Below are 20,990 nucleotides of genomic sequence, written 5' to 3'. Positions count from 1 at the left end.
TGTCTTTTCATAGGTGATTGATGCCCGGTGAGAAGGTGAAAGTGACCTATACCCCTGTCAGCTGCAGGAAAGGAACCAAGAGACAGGTAATTAATATTTATATTAATTACTGATAACAATCAGGCTAGATATAACATCTAGACCTGCAGAGATGTCATAGTCTCTACCTTATACATGAAGATATATGTGTTTTTAATAAGTATATTGTCTATAGACAGCTTCTTATATAACACAACTGTGTCTCAGGTACAGAGATTGGGAACATTTATGATTTCTAATATCTGTTTTTTATTTGTAGTAATCCCTTTTTCAATAGACAGACCGCAGATTTAAGACATAACTGTACTGTAAAGAAAAATCTATAAGTTAATGTAATAAATCGCATACTATAACTGATTATTGCCATTTAAAACTATGAAAAATACATTATGTTGATTATAAAACAGAAATACAGAATGGAGACAACCGTCTGTGGCTCAAGCTCGACTGCCCATTTCTTTGAGTGGCCCCTCAATGTTCTGGAAACGGGTGGAGGACATTGTCTGCATTACAATGGGTCCCTCTACGATGCTTCGGCTGTTGATCTGAAGTGCATTCTGTGCTTTGGAACCTCGGGGGCAAACTGTATTTCTGTTATAAATTTTTAGTTTAGCAATTCCCACCGAAACATGGTTAACCTCTATCCTAAATTTCTGCACAAAATTGATAAAAGACATTCCAAGAAATATTTTGCCAAATAAAAATATATAAAATATTGATGAAATTAATGAATAATAATAACAAAAATAACAGTTTTTGATTAAAAAACAAAAAAAAACATAATTTATAAAATATTTTGCTCCTGCCCCCTTCCCCCAAAAATAAAAAAAACATATATTACCCTTAAAATGTATGAATAAAGAAACAAAAAATAACACATACCCCAAACATTACAAACACAAAACCCCCAAAAACCTGTCAATAGTCTCTGTCAACATCATCCTGGAAGGAATAATACACTGCACTACAATAGAAATAAAAATCCCTATCATCTATATCTCAATGTGTTCCATTACTGATAACAATCAGGCTAGATATAACATCTAGACCTGCAGAGATGTCATAGTCTCTACCTTATACATGAAGATATATGTGTTTTTAATAAGTATATCGTCTATAGACAGCTTCTTAGATAACACAACCATGTCTCAGGTAAAGAGATTAGGAACATTTATGATTTCTAATATCTGTTTTTTATTTGTAGTAATCCCTTTTTCAATAGACAGACCGCAGATTTAAGATATAACTGTACTGTAAAGAAAAATCTATAAATTAATAAATCACATACTATAACTGATTATTGCCATTTAAAACTATGAAAAATACATTATGTTGATCATAAAACAGAAATACAGAATGGAGACAACCGTCTGTGGCTCAAGCTCGACTGCCCCTTTCTTTGAGTGGCCCCTCAATGTTCTGGAAACGGGTGGAGGACGGGTCGATTCGCAACGAATACCAATATCGCCGCGATTCTATCGCACGAATCGCTTCATTAAACTCCATTTTACAGCGTTCCAGGCTATTGTAGAGCTTAGATGGCGGATCCACATTTGAGTACATGGGGCAGGGGATTATGGGAGGGTGGGAAACAGCGGCGGGAATGAAGGTAATCGGGCTGACCCTGAACCACATGTGAGATGCAGCCTATCAGTTATGTTACATCCCCTATATAATCGGCGGCCATCTTGCCTCACTTCATTTCATCTATGCACTCAGATGGAGAGGACGGGACTGTATGTGTGTGAATAGCCCATACCAGAGCGTTACGCTGCAACTGCTAGTCACATCAGCATTAGGGAAAAGCAGGAGTGCAAAGTGCTGTGCTGTTACTCTGAGAAGGATCATTGATAGCTAAACCTCCTATTCACGTTATTGAGCATTGCAGCAGAGAGGGGCAGATAGCTGTCAGCTACCTCATACAGATCTCCAAGCTGCCTGAACTTTCTGAAGCATCTTATCTCCTAATTTTTCAGCTCTATTGAGTTTTTTTTTTCTCCACAAATCTTCTGCTGCTCAGAATTGTGTGACAGAAAGCAATTTAGGGTTTAATCCCTGGATTTTTTTTTGGGTGGTGCTGCATTGTTGGGTCCTGCTGCTTTTCAGAAATAAGTCATATTAGTGTGGACTTTAGTGCCTTTTTACCATTTTTCACCTGTTACTCTGTCTCTGTGCTAAATTCAGTGTTATACCACACGTTATACACCTGCCGGTGTATTAAAGAAAAACATTTTTTTCCTGAGTACAAATACGCTTTACAGTGGCCTTATCATTGCAAAGGGCCCAAATACAAGAAAATAGCGTACCATATACTACCTTTTTTTCTGTCTCTGTGCTAAATTCAGTGTTATACCACACGTTATAGACCTGCCGGTGTATTAAAGAAAAAAAAAGTTTTTCTTGAGTACAAATACGCTTAACAGTGGCCTTATCATTGCAAAGGGCCTAAATACAAGCAAATAGTGTACCATATACTACCTTTTTTTCTGACTCTGTGCTAAATTAAATGTTATACCACACGTTATATACCTGCTGGTGTATTAAAGAAAAAAAAAGGTTTTCCTGCGTAAAAATACGCTTAACAGTGGCCTTATCATTGCAAAGGGCCTAAATAAAAGCAAATAGCGTACCATATACTACCTTTTTTTCTGTCTCTGTGCTAAATTCAGTGTTATACCACACGTTATAGACCTGCCGGTGTATTAAAGAAAAAAATGTTTTTCTTGAGTACAAATACGCTTAACAGTGGCCTTATCATTGCAAAGGGCCTAAATACAAGCAAATAGCGTACCATATACCACCTTTTTTTCTGTCTCTAAGCTAAATTAAATGTTATACCACACGTTATACACCTGCCGGTGTATTAAAGAAAATAAAGGTTTTCCTGAGTAAAAATACGCTTAACAGTGGCCTTATCATTGCAAATGGCCTAAATTCAAGCAAATAGCGTACCATATACCACCTTTTTTTCTGTCTCTGTGCTAAATTCAGTCTTATACCACATGTTATACACCTGCCGGTGTATTAAAGAATTTTTATTTTTTTCCTGAGTACAAATACGCTTAACAGTGGCCTTATCATTGCAAAGGGCCTAAATGCAAGCAAATAGCATACTATATACTACCTTTTTTTCTGTCTCTGTGCTAAATTAAGTGTTATACCACACGTTATATACCTGTCGGTGTATTAAAGAAAAAAAAGGTTTTCCTGTGTAAAAATACGCTTAACAGTGGCCTTATCATTGCAAAGGGCCTACATACAAGCAAATAGCGTACTATTTAGGTCCTGTATTTCTGTTTTATACCACACGTTATACACCTGCCGGTGTATTAAAGAAAAAAAAGGTTTTCCTGCGTAAAAATATGCTTTTTCAGTGGCCTTATCATTGCAAATTGCCTAAATTCAAGAAAATAGTGTACCATATACCACCTTTTTTCTGTCTCTGTGCTAAATTAAGTGTTATACCCCACGTTATACACTTGCTGGTGTATTAAACAAAAAAAAAGTTTTTCCTGCGTACAAATACGCTTAACAGTGCGCTCATCATTGCAAAGGGCATACATACAACCAAGTAGTGTACTATTTAGTACCTGTATTTCTGTCTCGGTGCTAAATTCAGTGCTATTCCACACATTAGTATACACTGGCTGGTGTATACAACAAAAAAAGAGTTTTTTTCTGCGTATAAATACGCTAAACAGTGCGCTCATCATTGCAAATGGTATACATACAACAAAAGAGTGTACTATTTAGTAACTGTTATTCTGTCTAGGGCCTATATATTTTGAAAGGACAGCTGCAAGTAATCACCTGCTGCTGTTCTATACCCTCATAAACGCACTAAGTATGTCAGGCAGGTAAGTGCCAGGACGTGCACAGAGAAGAGGCAGAGGCCTACATACGTCAGGCAGAGTTGGCAGCAGACTTGGGGCGAGTGGCAGCAGGAGTCACAGCAATAGGCCTGAGCTCCCGTTAACACCCAGCGGTCGTGTCGTTGACCCATCTCTCCTCGTCAATTAGTTTGCACACTCATCCCCATCATCACAAACGACATCTGACAACCCCAGTCAAGAGTCGGTGGGTTCCTCAGACAAAACCCTCAGTTGGCATGGCCCAGGAGCAGTCCCTGTAATCCCATAGCCTTTGTCCTATGCTGTTCCTTCTCCCAAAGAAGTATCTCATGCTTTGGGTTCAGCTCCACTATTTAGCGAGGACGATGTAATAGAGGACAGTCAGCATCTAATGGGCAGTCAAGAATGTGAGGAGACATGCGTCCCTTGCTCCGCAATGCGGCCAAGTAGGGATGCGGAGAGTGACGTGGGAGGCGGTGTTTCAATTGCTCAGGGTCCTGAGGCAGACACTGTTGTGGAACACGAGGAGGACATCAGTGACGTGCACACATCTTTTGATGATGATGAAGCCGATCGCAATTGGGAGCCGGGTGCAGAAGCCGGGGCTTCATCATCATCAGGAGAAGAGATTTGCTCTTTGTCTATGAGGCAGCAAGGCGGTAGCACGGTTGGCAATCAGCGTGGTGGTGGCAGTAGTGGAAATTCAGGAGCCAAACGTGCCAGGGGGAGACCACCTGCTTCGTGGCAAGCTACCATTCTGGGAGGTAGTGGAACAGGGGTTCCTGGAGACGGCGCCAATAGCAGTGAAATAATGCGAACTACTGGTGGGAAAATCAGCTACTCTGCGGTGTGGTTGTTTTTCATAAAGAATCCAAAATCTGTGGGCAGAAAGTGAAGCGTGGCAAGGGTCCCAATCTCGGCACCACGGCCCTGCGTCAACACATGATTCACCACCATAAAGCGGCCTGGGATAACCGTGGCTCCGAGGTAGTGGTCCAGCCTGCCGCATCACCCAGTGGCCATCCGCTCCCTCCGTCATCCAGCCAAGGCTCCACCACCTCAGCCGAAGGGAGCATTGTGTCAAACCATCCTTCTTGCGCTCCTGCTTCCTCCGCTCGTAGTCAGCCATTCCGCCAACAATCGATCGGCGAAGCCATGTCCAAGAGACAACAGTATGCGCCCACTCATCCAACGGCGCAGAAGTTAAATGTGCTCCTGTCCAAGTTGCTGGTGTTGCAGTCCCTCCCTTTCCAACTGGTGGACTCTGCAGCTTTCAGGGAATTGATGGCTTGTGCTGAGCCGAGGTGGAGAGTCCCAAGCCGTCATTTCTTTGCGAAGAAGGCAGTACCAGCCCTGCATAAGTTTGTACAAGAGAAGGTAAGCCAGTCCTTGAGCCTGTCGGTGTGTTCAAAAGTGCACGGCAGCGCCGACGTGTGGAGCTGTATCTACGGGCAGGGAAAATACATGTCTTTTACGGCCCACTGGGTAAATGTTGTTCCTGCACAGCCACAGCAGCAACTTGGAAAGGTCACACCGCTTCCTCCTCCATGCTCTCGCTCCCAAGCAGTTGGTCCTTTTACAGTGTGCGCCTCCTCCTCTTCCTCCCCCGTGTCCTCGGCCTCCACTGCACATCAAAATCTCAGTGGCCCTTCATCGTACCACGTGTGTAGGGCACAACGGTGTCAAGCCGTCCTTCACATGGTTTGCCTTGGCAAACATAGTCACACAGGGGAGGAACTGCTGAAGTTCATTAGGGAAGAAATCTGAGTATGGCGTACTCCACGAAATCTGGAAATGGGAACCATGGTGACCGACAATGAGAAGAACATTGTGGCCGCGCTGCGACAAGAAAGTGTGAACCATTCGCCCTGCATGGCACACGTGTTGAATCTGGTTGTCAAGAAGTTCATCAAGTCTTCACCCCATTTGCAAGACGTCCCGACAATGGCAAGGAAACTGTGCATGCACTTCAGTCACTCGTACACTGCCAAGCACACTTTGCTTGATCTGCAGCGTCAGAACGGTATCCCACAACATAGTCTCCTTTGTGATGTTGCCACACGTTGGAATTCCACCCTCCATATGTTGGACAGACTATACGAACAAAGAAAAGCCATCACGGATTTTTTGATGATACAAGCAGATAGGAGTACTCCCCTGTGTAATTTCAATGTGAACGAGTGGCAGCTCATACGTGACACCTTCCGTTTGCTGAGGCCCTTTGAGGAAGCCACATTTTTTGTTAGTCGCTCGAATTACGCCATGAACGACATAATTCCACTCCTACATTTACTCCAAAAATGATTGAAAACATGGCTGGTCACGGCAATGGAGATGTTGCGCCTACACCAGAAGGCTGCATGAGTCCTGTGGGGGATGAACTGGAGGAGTATGATGAGGGGCAGAGTGGAGCACAGTTTACAGTGGATGAGATGGCCGGTGTTTCTGGTCATTGGACAGGAGAGGAGGAGCAGGAGCAGCCAGAGGAGCTGGAGGGTTATTACGAGGGAGGCGAGACAGAGGACCCAGGCACACCGTGGCAGTATGCAGTGGAGATGGAGGCAGGTAGTCCCAGTGAGTCACTGTCACAAATGGCATGATGCATGCTGAGTTGCTTGCGTAGTGACCCCCGAATTGTCAAAATTCGTCAGCGAGATGACTTCTGCATCTCCACCTTATTAGACCCTCGCTACCGGCCCAGAATGGGGGCCTTTTTTACACCCACTGAGAGGGAGGACAAACTGACCTACTTCAGGGAGCTTCTACGTAGTCGGTTGGCCGATGCCTATCGGCCACATGGTCCATCCACTCGCAGGTCTGACTTGGGGGGCCCTCTGCGCTCACCTTCCACTGCCACGGCTGCTTGGGAGGAGAAGGGTGGCAGGAGCAGTACCGGCTCAATCAGCAGCAGCCTGAGTCTACAGTCGCTGATGATTAGCTTCCTTCAGCCGCATAGTGAAGCTACTCATCAGCAGCAGGTGGACATGGAGCAGGACCTGAACCAGAAGGTGATGGCTTACCTCGACATGACCCTGCCAAACTCGATTTATGGCCGCAACAGTTTGCCCTGGAAAAGCTGTCCTGCCCGGCCAGTAGTGTGCCATCAGAGCGGGTGTTTAGTGCGGCCGGGGCCATAGTCACCCGAAGGCGAACTCGTGGAGAGACTGACGTTTGTCAAGATGAATCAGGGATGGATCAGCCAGGATTTCCAGCCATCAATGATAGACGGGTCTGAGTAGATTAACCATGCTCCTACAACATAATTTTCTCTATTGTGGTTGGTTATGAAACCCTCTGGGGCAGACCTGGGGATTGTACGGCCCACTTGACACATACGGCCCTTTGATTGGCTCTGACGGCCCGCGCTGATTGGGGGACAACTATGCTGCCTAATCTGGGGGACATCTATGCTGCCTAATCTGGGGGACAAGTATGCTCCTAATCTGGGGGACATCTATGTTCCCTAATCTGGGTGACCTCTATGCTGCCTACTCAGGGGGACAACTATGCTCCTAATCTGGGTGACATCTATGCTGCCTCATCTGGGGGACAAGTATGCTCCTAATCTGGGGGGACATCTATGATGCCTACTCTGGGGGACATCTATGCTGCCTAATCTGGGTGACATCTATGCTGCCTAATCTGGGGGACAACTATGGTCCTAATCTGGGGGACATCTATGCTGCCTAATCTGGGGGACAACAATGCTCCTAATATGGGGAAAAATGAAGCTTTTGGCCTTGGGCCTATAATTTTTTGAAGTTTAGCAGTAGCTAAATACATGCTTAATGCAAATGTAAACATTGATCTTTAAATGTAAGGGGTTATGAAAATGCATGCTCCAGACTCATTCTGTGTCTTTCAGGAACTACTTGCCTCCCTGCTGCCTCTGGCCTTGGGCCTTAAATTTTTGGATGTTTAGCAGTAGCTAAATACATGCTTAATGCAAATTTCAACAATGATCGCTAAATTCTCGGCGCTCTGCCAGGGCCTTCTCCTACCCCGCCTGGGCCGATCCGAGGACCTCACTAACCAACTCACTAACTAATCCAATCGCTTATAGCGATGGGCGGTGTGTACAAAGGGCAGGGACTTAATAAACGCCAGCTTATGACCCTCACTTACTGGTAATTCCTCATTTTAAGATTAAATAATTGCAATCACAGATCCCTATCACGAACTGGTTTCAGCGTGCAACACGCACCTGTCCTTGAAAGATAGAGAGACGCTAATCCGTTCAGTGGAGCGCTAGTGCGGCCCAGGACATCTGAGGCCATAACACACCTGTTATTGCTCGATCTCGCAATTGATCGGGCAAGGTAAGGGGTTATTAAAGCCTCTTGGGTACTGCTGAGGCCTACTCCTGACTGCTCCTGGTGCAATGTATGGGGTAATTAAACACTATTGGGTAGTGTTATTGTTAAATTTACTGGTAATTTTATCAGTAATAAAATTTAATTTTGCAGAATGCTAACCGTTACACAACGGAACGCTTGTTGCGTGTGATTTTTTAATAAAAAAATAAAAAATAGATGGAGAGGGATTAACTCTGCTTAATCATTTTTGGCGAATAGAATCCTTTTGCCATCTGATTTTTTGGAGACAGATGCGCTTACACACATGTAATAATTTTTTTAACCAAATTTTAAACATTGTGTGGTTTATTACTTTTGAGAAGAATGTCTTTGGGTGGGCCACAATCCTGCATTATAGAGTCTTCTGAACTGCTGTATATGCGCTTGTTTTAAAAAAAAAAAGGTATTTTGTCCGACAATTTCGCAAAAATTTTGCGTTTTTTTGGGGTGGATTGTGAAGCCCGGGTGACGGGTGTGTAGTGTGTACTCGTGCATCAGTCAACTCCAGTCTGTGTCCGTTAGGCAATATATGGGTTACTGATGCAGCAGAGGTGGGGCCTTGGTCTTGGAATTTCAATTATTTAAAAAAATTTAACATATTGTGTGGTTTATTATATTATAGAAGAATGTCTTTGGGTGGTCCACCGTCCTGCATTATAGAGTCTTCTGAACTGCTGTATATGCGCTTGTTTTTTTTTAAAAAAAGGTATTTTGTCAGACAATTTCGATAAAATTTTGCGTTTTTTTGGGGTGGATTGTGAAGCTCGGGTGACGGGTATGTAGTGTGTACTCGTGCATAAGTCAACTCCAGTCTGTGTCCGTTAGGCAATATATGGGTTACTGATGCAGCAGAGGTGGGGCCTTGGTCTTGGAATTTCAATTATTTAAAAAAATGTGAACATATTGTGTGGTTTATTATATTATAGAAGAATGTCTTTGGGTGGTCCACCGTCCTGCATTATAGAGTCTTCTGAACTGCTGTATATGCGCTTGTTTTAACAAAAAGGTATTTTGTCAGACAATTTAAAAAAAAATTGCGTTTTTTTGGGGTGGATTGTGAAGCCCAGGTGTGTACTCATGCATCAGCCAACTCCAGACTGTGTCTTTCAGGCAATCTATGGGTTACTGATGCAGCTGAGGTGGGGCTTGGGTCTAGGAATTTCAATTTTTTTAAACAAAATTCAACAATTATGTGGTTCATTATTTTTGAGAAGAAAGTCTTTGGGTGGTCCACCGTCCTGCCTTATAGAGTCTTCTGAAATGTTGGATATGCGCTTGTGCTTACACAAAGTTGTAAATTAAAAAAAAAAAATTATACAATTTTGTTGATTTTGGGGCGGATTGTGAAGCCCTGTGTGTACTGGTGCATCAGCCAACTCCAGGCTTTGTCCTTCAGGCAATAAATGGGTTCCTGATGCCGCAGAGGTGGGGCCTGGGTCTGGGAATTTAAAATTTTTGGATTGCGGGTGCTACAAAAAAAGATGGACACACCCTAATCCGTTCAGTGGAGCGCGCCTGCGGCCCCGGACATCTGAGGGCATAACACACCTGTTATTGCTCGATCTCAGGAGAAGGGGGTTCATCATCGGGAGAAGAGAGTTGCAGGTTGCCCTTGAGTCAGCAAGGCGGTAGCACGGTTGCCAGTCAGCGTGGTGTGGCAGTAGTGGAAATTCTGGAGCCAAACGTGCCCGGGGGAGACCACCTGCTTCGCGGCAGCTTACCTTTCCGGGAGTTAGCGGGTTACCAGCACCGGTCGATGAAAGATAGAGACATGCTAATCCGTTCAGTGGAGCGCGCCTGCGGCCCCAGAAATCAGAGTGCATAACACACCTGGTATTGCTTGATCTCGCAATTGATCGTGCAAAGGTAGGATGTTATTAAAGCCTCTTGGGTACTGCTGAGGCCTACTCTTGACTGCTCCTGGTGCAATGTATGGGATAATTAAACACTCTTGGGTAGTGTTTTTTTTTTTATTTACTGATAATTTTATCAGTAATAAAATTTAATTTTCCAGAATGCTAATCGTTACACAACGGAACTCTTGTTGCGTGTGATTTTTTTAATGAAAAAAAAATAAATAAATACGGACAGGGATCAACTCTGCTTCATAATTTTGGGCGAAAAAAGTCCTTTGGTGATCTGATCTTTTGGAGACAGATGCGCTTACACACATATTGAATTAGTTTTTGTAAAAAAATTTCAAACATTGTGTTATTATTATTATTTATTATTTTTGAGAAGAATGTCTTTGGGTGGTCCACCGTCCTGCATTATAGAGTCTTGTGAACTGTTGGATATGTGCTTGTTCTTACACAAAGGTATTTCTTAAAAAAATTTCTAAAATGTTGTTGTTTTTTGGAGGGGATTGTGAAGCCCGGGTGTGTACTGGTGCATCAGCCAACTCCAGGCTGTGTCCTTCAGGCAATATATGGGTTCCTGATGCCGCAGAGGTGGGGCCTGGGTCTTGAAATCTCAAATTTTTGGATAGCGGGTACTACCAATGAGAAATCTTTGACAAAAATGTCATATAGTGTTGGTTTTTGGGGGGGGATTGTGAAGCCCTGGTGTGTACTCTTGCATCAGCCAACTCCAGGCTGTGTCATGAAGGCAATATATGGGTTGCTGATGCTACAGGGGTGGGGCCTGGTTCTGGAAATTTCAAACTTTTGGATAGCGGGTGCTACCAATGAGAAATCTTTGACAAACATTTCTCATTGTGTTGATTTTGGAGGGGGGATTGCGAAGCCCTGGTGTGTACTGGTGCATCAGCCAACTCCAGGCTGTGTCCTACAGGCAATATATGGGTTCCTGATGCCGCAGAGGTGGGGCCTGGGTCTTGAAATTTCAAATTTTTGGATAGCGGGTGCTACCAATGAGAAATCTTTCACAAAAATTTCATATATTGTGTTGGTTTTTGGGGGGAGATTGTGAAGCCCTGGTGTGTACTCTTACATCAGCCAACTCCAGGCTGTGTCATGCAGGCAATATATGGGTTACTGATGCCGCAGGGGTGGGGCCTGGTTCTGGAAATGTCAAAATTTTTGGATAGCGGGTGCTACCAATGAGAAATCTTTGACAAAAATTTCATATATTGTGTTGGTTTTTAGGGGGAGATTGTGAAGCCCTGGTGTGTACTCTTACATCAGCCAACTCCAGGCTGTGTCATGCAGGCAATATATGGGTTACTGATGCCGCAGGGGTGGGGCCTGGTTCTGGAAATTTCAAAATTTTTGGATAGCGAGTGCTACCAATGAGAAATCTTTGACAAAAATGTCATATATTGTGTTGTTTTTTTTGGGGGGGGGGGATTGTGAAGCCCTGGTGTGTACTCTTGCATCAGCCAACTCCAGGCTGTGTCATGCAGGCAATATATGGGTTACTAATGCCACAGTGGTGGTGCCTGGTTCTGGAAATTTCAAATTTTTGGATAGCGGGTGCTACCAATGAAAAATCTTTGACAAAAATTTCATATATTGTGTTGTTTTTTGGGGGGGGATTGTGAAGCCCTGGTGTGTAGTGTACTAGTGCATCAGCCAACTCCACGCTGTGCCATTCAGCCACTAAATGGTCTCCTCTTGCCACGCTATGTCCACGCTATGTCATTCAGTCACTATATGGTCTCCTGACACTGATGCCTCTGTCATTGTGCTGCTGTGCGGCAGTGATTCTAAGAGCGATACCGGTAATCTGCATGCTATTCTGAATAACAGTATTATTTCACTACCCCAGCACACATATGCGTTTTACGACACAGCAAAGTGTTCTATACCCCTATAGAGGCTGTATGTAGGCTAGAAATAGCCTTTTTTAACATTGATTCGCCGCGAATAAATTCGGATCGGAACTAACTTTTCGGGAAAATTCGGCGAATCAGCCGAATCGAATTTTTGAAAAGTTCGCTCATCTCTAGTGACTATACCCTGGCCTCACTAAACACCCGCTCTGATGGCACACTACTGTCCGGGCAGGACAGCTTTTCCAGGGCAAACTCTGCTAGTTGCGTCCATAAATCAAGTTTGGCTGCCCAGAAGTCCAGCGGATCTTCAATGTTTGTTGGCATGGCCATGTCAAGGTATGCCACCACCTGCTGGTTCACGTCCTGCTCCATGTCTACCTGCTGCTGATGAGTTGCTTCACTGTGTGGGTGAAGAAAGCTACTCATCAGCGACTGTAAACTCAGGCTGCTGCTGATTGAGCTGGTACTGCTCCTGCCACCCCTCCCCAGCAGCCAAGGCAGTGAAAGGTGAGCGCAGAGGGCCCCCCGAGTCAGACATGCGAGTGGATGGACCATGTAGCCAACTGACTACATAAGATCTCTCTGTAGTAGGTAAGTTTGTCCTCCCTCTCAGTGGGTATAAAAAAGGCCCCCATTCTGGGACGGTAGCGAGGGTCCAATAAGGTGGAGATCCAGAAGTCATCCCGCTGACGAATTTTGACAATTCGAGGGTCACTAAGCAAGCAACTGAGCATGCATCGTGCCATTTGCGCCAGTGACTCGGAGGGACTGCCTGCCGCCATCTCCACTGCATACTGGGTCCTCTGTCCCGCCTTCCTCATAACCCTCCAGCTCCTCTGGCTGCTCCTGCTCCTCCTCTCCTGTCCGATGACTAGAAACACCGGCCATCTCATCCAACCTAAACTGTGCTCCGCTCTGCCCCTCATCCTCCTCCTCCAGTTCAGCCCCCACAGGGCTCATGTAAGCCTTGAGATGTAGGCACAACGTCTCCATTGCCGTGACCAGCCATAATTTCAATAATTTGTTGTAGGAAATGTAGGAGTGGAATTACGTCGTTCATGGCGTAATCCAGGCGACTCACAAATAATGTGGCTTCCTCAAAGGGCCTCAGCAAACGGCAGGTGTCACGTATGAGCTGCCACTGGTTCACATTGATGTTACACAGGGGGTAGTCCTGTCTGCTTGGATCATCAAGAAATTGGTGATGGCTTTTCTTTGTTCGTATAGTCTGTCCAGCATATGGAGGGTGGAATTCCAACATGTGGCAATGTCACAAATAAGACTATGTTGTGGGATACCGTTCTGACGCTGCAGCTCAAGGAAGGTGTGCTTGGCGGTGTACGTGTGGCTGAAGTGCATGCACAGTTTCCTTGCCATTTTCAGGATGTTTTGCAAATGGGGTGAAGACTTGAGGAAGTGCTTGACAACAAGATTCAACACGTGTGCCATGCAGGGTGCATATTTCACACTTCCTTGTCGCAGCGCGGACACAATGTTCTTCCCGTTGTCGGTCACCATGGTTCCCATTTCCAGATTTCGTGGAGTAAGCCATACTCGGATTTCTTTACGAATGAACTTTAGCAGTTCCTCCCCTGTGATACTCCGTTCGCCAAGGCAAACCATGTGAAGAACAGCTTGACACCGCCGTGCCCTACACACATGGTACGATGAAGGGCCACCGAGATTTGGACGTGCAGTGGAGGCCGAGGACACGGGGGAGGATGAGGAGGCGGCGTCGCACACTGTCACAGGACCAACTGTCTGAGAGCGAGAGCGTGGAGGAGGAAGCGGTGTGATCTGTCCAAGTTGCTATTGTGGCTGTGCAGGAACCACATTTACCCAGTGGGCCGTAAAAGACAAGTATTGTCCCTGCCCGTAGTTACAGCTCCACACGTCGGCACTGCCGTGCACTTTTGAACACTCCGACAGGCTCAAGGACTGGCCCACCTTCTCTTGTACAAACTTATGCAGGGCTGGTACTGCCTTCTTCGCAAAGAAATTACGGTTGGGACTCTCCAACTCGGCTCGGCACAAGCCATCAATTCTCTGAAAGGTGCAGAGTCCACCACTTGAAAAGGGAGGGACTGCAGCACCAGCAACTTGGACAGGAGCACATTCAACTTGGACATGTCTCTTGGACATGGCTTCGCCAATGGATTGTTGGCGGAATGGCTGACTAAAAGCAGGAGAAGCAGGAGCATCTGGAGCGACAGAAGGAGGGTTTGACACACAGCTCCCTTCGGCTGAGGTGGTGGAGCCTTGGCTGGATGAAGAGGGAGCGGATGGCCACTGGGTGATTCAGCAGGCTGGACCACTACATCGGAGCCTCGGTTCTCCCAGGCCGCTTTATGGTGGCGAAGCATGACGCAGGGCCGTGGTGCCGACATTGGGACCCTGGCCACGCTTTACCTTCTGAAAACAGATCTTGCATGTGGCTACGTGAACCGCCTCCAGATGCCTGATGAAAAACTTCCACACCACCGAGTAGCTGATTTTCCCACCTACAGTCCGCACTAATTGACTGCTACTGGTGCCATCTCCAGGAACCCCTGTTCCACTACCTCCCAGAAAGGTAGGCTGCCGAGAAGCAGGTGGTCTCCCCCGGGCAAATTTGGCTCCTGAATTTCCACTCCTGCCACCGCGCTGACTGCCAACCGTGCTACCGCCTTGCTGCCTCAAGGGCAACCTGCAACTCTCTTCTCCTGATGATGATGAAGCCCCTTATGCACCTGGCTCCCAATTGCGATCAGCTTCATCATCATCAACAGGTGTGTGCACGTCACTGATGTCCTCCTCAGGTTCCCCAACAGTGTCTGCTTCAGGACCCTGAACCCTTGCAACGCCGCCTCCCACGTCACTCTCCGCATTACTACTTGGCCACCTAGCGGAGCAAGCAGCACATGTCTCCTCCCCTTCTTGTCTGGGCAGTAGCTGCTGGCTGTCCTCTATTAGATTGTCCTCAGTGAATAGTGGAACTGAACCCACAGCATAAAATACTTCTCTAGGAGAGGGAACAGCATAGGACAAAGGCAATGGGAGGACAGGGACTGCTCCCGGGCCATGCCAACTGAGGGTTGTGTCTGAGGAACCCACCGACTGTTGACTGGGAGTGTCAGATGTCACTTGTGATGATGTGGATGAGCGTGTTAACCAATCAACGACGGTAGATGGGTTGCTGGTCAAGAAACGACTGTTGGCTGATAACGGGAGCTCAGGCCTCTCGCTGCGACTCCTGCTGCCACTCGCCCCTAGTCTGCTGCCAACTCTGCCTGAAGTATTTAGGCCTCTGCCACTCCTCTGTGCACATCCTGGCACTTCTCTGTCTGACATACTTAGTGCATTTATGAGGGTATTACAATACGCTATGCTACTCTTTAAACAGTATTTGTCTAGAACAGCAGCAGGTGATTACTTATGGCTGTCCTTTCACAGTATGTAGGTCCTTGACAGATTAACAGGTACAAGATTGTACATTACTTGGATGTACGTATGCGGTATGCACTGATGAAGGCAGAAATATGTGCAACAATACGCAGAAAAAACTCTGTATTTTTGTTAAACTCCAGCCGTTGAGTACTATTGTTTGGACTTTGACAGTATGTAGCCCCTTGACAGATTAACAGGTACAAAATGGTACACTACTTGGATGTACGTATGCGGTATGCACTGATGAGGGCAGTAATATGAGGTACAAACTGGTACAATCATCAATGGCAAAGAAATAACGGGGACGTCACTCACCGGGATGCAGTGAAAACTTCTTTATTTCAAAAGTGCAGACATGCGGGCAGCACGGACATCCAGAGCCACAGCTGAACAGCCGTGAGCTGGGTTACAGCTGTATCGCGTGTGTTCACACGCTTCTTCAGACTCTACCTGTTCCGGTTACACGTCACCATTATAGCTACTCCTACCTGGTGACGTGTGTGGAACAGGTGTACAATTAAAGACATAAAATACAAAATTTAAAAACAAATACAAAAAGCATTAGGCTGCAGCAATGCAACATGGATCTTTATAAAAAATACACTATAATCCAGTCTTTCCTTCAGTCCCAGGTTCCCCGCTGCATCCAATCTAATTATCCATTTGGCATCTGTTTGAAGCAACATTTTCTTTCTATTTTTATTTTCTTTGCAGTGGACAACCTCCAGACCCTGAAAGACTAGAGTGTCATGATTGCCTTTATGAACCAGATTCATATGTTCAATGAATCTAGGGACTCCTTTCCTGGATCTAATAGAGTAAACGTGTTCCCTGAAGCGAGTGTTCATCGCTCGCTTTGTGCTTCCTACATAGAATCTCCCACAGGTACAGTTCATTGCATAAACCACCCACTGAGTTCTGCAAGTTATTAACATTTTAATAGGAATTTCTTCTCCTCCTACAAAGGCTGTTTTGCCTGTCTTAAGGTGTGGGCACCAAATGCAAGAGCCGCACCTGTGGTTACCCACAGGGCCGGCTCCAGTCAACCAATCTTTCTTTACAGATTTTGAAGTGAAGTTGCTACTAGTAACGACATCTTTCAAATTTTTGCAACGTCTGAATGTTACCAATGGTTTCTCATTCAAAATTTTACACAAATCATTATCATTCATAATAAGTGGCCAGTTCTTATGCACAGCAGATCTGATGATTTTCTCAAGGGGGCTAAATTTAAATGAAAAAGAAAAGCGAGGTCATTATTTTTGTATTCTACTTTTTTTTAACGTTTTTTTGAAAAGGACATTTCTCCTATCCTGAGCGAAGGCTCTCTCAAGGGCTTCATTCAACAATTTCTCAGGATACCCATGAGCCTCCAGTCTCCTCTTCAGATCTCCAGCTTGTTTGTCATCAGTATTATTAATTCTCCGTAGGTGCAAAAATTGCCCATACGGCAGTGAAGTTTTTACGTGTTAAGGATGATAGCTGGAGAACTGAAGAAGGGAGTTGGAGGCTGTGGGCTTTCTAAATCCAGAGGTGCAGATATTACCATCCTTTAACTCCACCAATACATCTAGAAATTCAATTTCTTTTTTGTCAGCCTTACTAGTAAATTTGAGATTCATGTCATTGCTTGTGTTAAGATAATCCACAAACTTCCCGAAGTCCGCCAGTGTGCCATCCCAGGCTATGAAGACATCGTCAACGAACCTAAGATAGCACCTGACGGACTTGAGGAAGGGATTCTGATCAGAAAAAACAAATTTGTTTTCGAATGCAGCAACATAACGATTTGCAAAGGTACAGGCGACGGGGGTGCCCATGGCCACACCCCCGATCTGCCTGTACCACACTTCATCAAACTGGAATGTGTTGTTCTCCAAAATAAAGGAAAGGGATTCACATATAAAGTCAATAGTACTTTCTGTTTCATTTGTGTGTGTTAGTATCTCACGTATGCACTCTACACCTCTTTTTTGTGGTATACTAGTGTATAGGCTTTCTATATCGATCGAGGCTAAAATGATATTCTCAGAACAGGGTAGGTCTTGAATGCATACAAAGAACTGATCTGTATCCTTCACCAGCGATGGCACTTCTTGCAGAAGGGGTCGCAGCAGCCACTCCAGGTATTTAGAGAGTGGCTCTGTGACCGACCCCCTCCCCGAGACAATGGGGTGCCCGGGGGGGTTCTGCAAGGTCTTGTGCACCGTCGGCAAGAAGTACCATCACGGGTAGGATGGAAAAGATGGTATAAGATTCTCTGCTCTCCTTTTTGAAAGAATCCCTTTCTCTACATTTTTCCGCAACAAAGTTTGTAGATTTGTTTTAATTTTGGGGATGGAATTTGTCTGCAATCTCTGATATGTGAGGGGATCGCTCAGCTGACGCAGAGCTTCTTTTTGATAATATTCACTGGACATTACAACTACATGTCCGCCTTTGTCGGATTTTTTAATCACGACATCATTCATTTTTTTAAGGCGTTCAAGAGCAGTCCTCTCACCATATCTGAGATTGCAAACATCTTTTTTGTAAATAAGTGATTTTACATCATTTAACATTCGGTTATGAAACATATCCAAATTACTACCAGGAGTAACCTGGGGACAGCATGTAGATTTTATCCCTCCCTTAAATTCTTCCAACATTATCACATCCCTATCACCCTCTGGATTGTTCTCAAATCCTTCCTGCAAATCAATTAAGTTGTCTAAACATTCCAATTCTGTAGCAGTAGCATTCTGCAAGACACTAAAACCTAACGGTCCTATGACTGTGGGAATTTTTCCCTCCAGTTGACTTTGAGGGGTGTTTTTACTAGCATATATTTTCTTAAGATTTAACTTTCTAATGTATTTGAAAAGATCAACTTCAAAGTCCACCACGTCAAAGTTCTCCGTCATGCAGAAGTTAAGGCCTCTTGACAAAAATGTAAGGGTGTCACTGTCCAAAATTTTATCTGTTAAATGAATTACTGCACACAGATCACTTGAATGTCACTTTACTTGTGCCATGTCACCTTCTTCTTGTCCTTCTTTACTTTCAACTTCTTTTGTTGGTTTTCCTCTTTTCTTTCTTCTTGGTCCCCGGCGGGGTTTCCTCCTAAAGGGTATGCTGCTTGTTGTTTATCATCATTTTTATTTTTAAATCTTGTTGTAACACCTTGATTATTAATATTTTTTTCAGATCTCTTTGGCTGCTGTTCATCGTTTCCACTGGAATCGGACTCTGTTGTCCAATAGTCCTTAACTTTTTGTTTAAAATAATTGTTACGTTTGCGTCTTGTTCGCTTTCTCCTCTGACTACTCGTTTGAAACACTCTGTCTGTATTGTAATCAAGTTTGTCACGAATTAATTTATCTTTCTTTTGATCTTTTATTATAGCTTGCAATCCCACAATCTTTTTCTCTAATTTCTTTGTGAAAGACTGATATTGGTCTTCGGTCAGACGTGCCCGAAGTTCGGTTTTAGCTCTCATTAAGTCCTCGGTAGTTTTTGAATATTCATGTTCGTTTTTATCAATGATGGCCCTGAGCATTTGTAGGGAGTATTCTTGATGTATATTTTTCCACGTTTGTACAAAATCTGGATCATCTGCGAACTGCGAGGGTTCCTTATAGTTCCTCAGTCCCCTAGGGACACGTTCACACTCATTGTACAATCTCAGGGAATTCACAGTCCAAAAAAGCCTTGTTTCTTTCTCGGCTAAAGATGTCACTTTAAATTCCAGATTTTTAACACTGATAACTTGTAGCATATCTTTTGTGTTGCATTGACTGAAAAAGCTGATGGCATCTTTCCGTCCGGCTCCCACTGCACTATCCGATCTATCCATTAGACTGCTTGTGGAATCATCTGAATCCATGATCACAATTCAATTTGTATTCTTATTCCTTTTCTTATTTGGGCTAATAGGTGTGCTCTTACCGCATGCAAGACTTCAATTATACAACAGGTGCAAGAAAACAGATTGGCCGGCACCGCTACCTCTAAAAAGCCTCTCAACTGGGTAACTCCTATAGCTGGCACGCATGGAGTTAAATTATGAAGCAGTCTTAGGCAACAATGAATACTGCAATCCTCTGGGTTCCCAGTCCCCCGGAGCAAGACTTTCAATCATCAATGGCAAAGAAATAACGGGGACGTCACTCACCGGGATGCAGTGAAAACGTCTTTATTTCAAAAGTGTAGACATGCGGGCAGCACGGACATCCAGAGCCACAGCTGAACAGTCGTAAGCTGGGTTACAGCTGTATCGCGTGTGTTCACACGCTTCTTCAGACCCTACCTGTTCCGGTTACACGTCACCATTATAGCTACTCCTACCTAGTGACGTGTGTGGAACAGGTGTACAATTAAAGACATAAAATTCAAAATTTAAAAACAAATACAAAAAGCATTAGGCTGCAGCAATGCAACATGGATCCTTATACAAAATGGTACAATACTTGGATGTACGTATGCGGTATGCACTGCTGAGGGCAGTAATATGCACAACTATACGCAGAGAAAACTCTATTTTTTTTGTAAAACACCAGCCAGTGAATACTATTGTTTGGACTTTGACAGTATGTAGCCCCTTGACAGACTAACAAGTACAAAATGGTACAATACTTGGATGTACGTATGCAGTATGCACTGATGAGGGCAGTAATATGCGCAACAATACGCAGAAAAAATAAGTATTTTTTAAAAACACCAGCATGTGATTACTTTTGCCAGGAGTCAGGACTTTCCCTCGATCTAGACTTGTTACAGATAAAGAATAGTAGACTGCTTTGATGTAGGCATGTGTTATGCACGTATGAGGGCAGACAAATGCACTACAGTCCGCTGAAAAATAATGTATTTGTGAACAGCAGCAGGACCCAACAGTGCAGCACCACAAAAAAAAAAAAATACAGGGATTAAACCCTAAATTGCACTCTGTCACACAATTCTGAACAGCAGATGATTTGTGGAGCAAAAAAAACACTGAATTGCGCTGAAAAGATAAGGAGATAAGATGGTTGATAAAGTTCGAGCAGCCTGTTGATCTGTATGAGGCAGCTAACAGCTATCTGCCCCTCTTTGCTGCAATGCTCAATAACGTGAATAGGAGGTTTAGCTATCAATGATCCTTCTCAGTGAGAACAGCAAAGCACTCTGCACTCCTGTCTTTCCCTAATGCTGATGTGACTAGCAGTTGCAGTGGTACGCTGTGGTATAAGCTAGTCACACACACGCAGTCCCGTTCTCTCTATCTCTGAGTGTATAGACGAAATGAAGAGAGGCAAGATGGCTGCCGATTATATAGGGCTGTGACATCACAGGGGTCAATGAATACTGATAGGCTGCATCTCACATGTGATTCAGGGTCTTCCCGCCTACCTTCATTCCTGCCGCTGTTTCCCGCCCTCCCATAATGCCCTGCCCCATGTACTCACATGTAAATTCGCCATTTTAGGTCTCCAATAGCTTGGAACACTGTAAAATGAAGTTTAATGAAATCAAATATTTTATGAAATTCGTAACGAATTCGGGTTCGTCAGCTTCGATTCGCTCATCTCTAGTTATAATGTATTATATTATGATCACTATTTC

The sequence above is a fragment of the Hyla sarda genome, chromosome 3 (genome assembly GCF_029499605.1).
Source record: "Hyla sarda isolate aHylSar1 chromosome 3, aHylSar1.hap1, whole genome shotgun sequence".
NCBI classification, from domain to species: Eukaryota; Metazoa; Chordata; class Amphibia; order Anura; family Hylidae; genus Hyla; species Hyla sarda.
The sequence above is the reverse complement of the archived record's forward strand: the minus strand, read 5'-3'. Positions refer to the sequence as shown.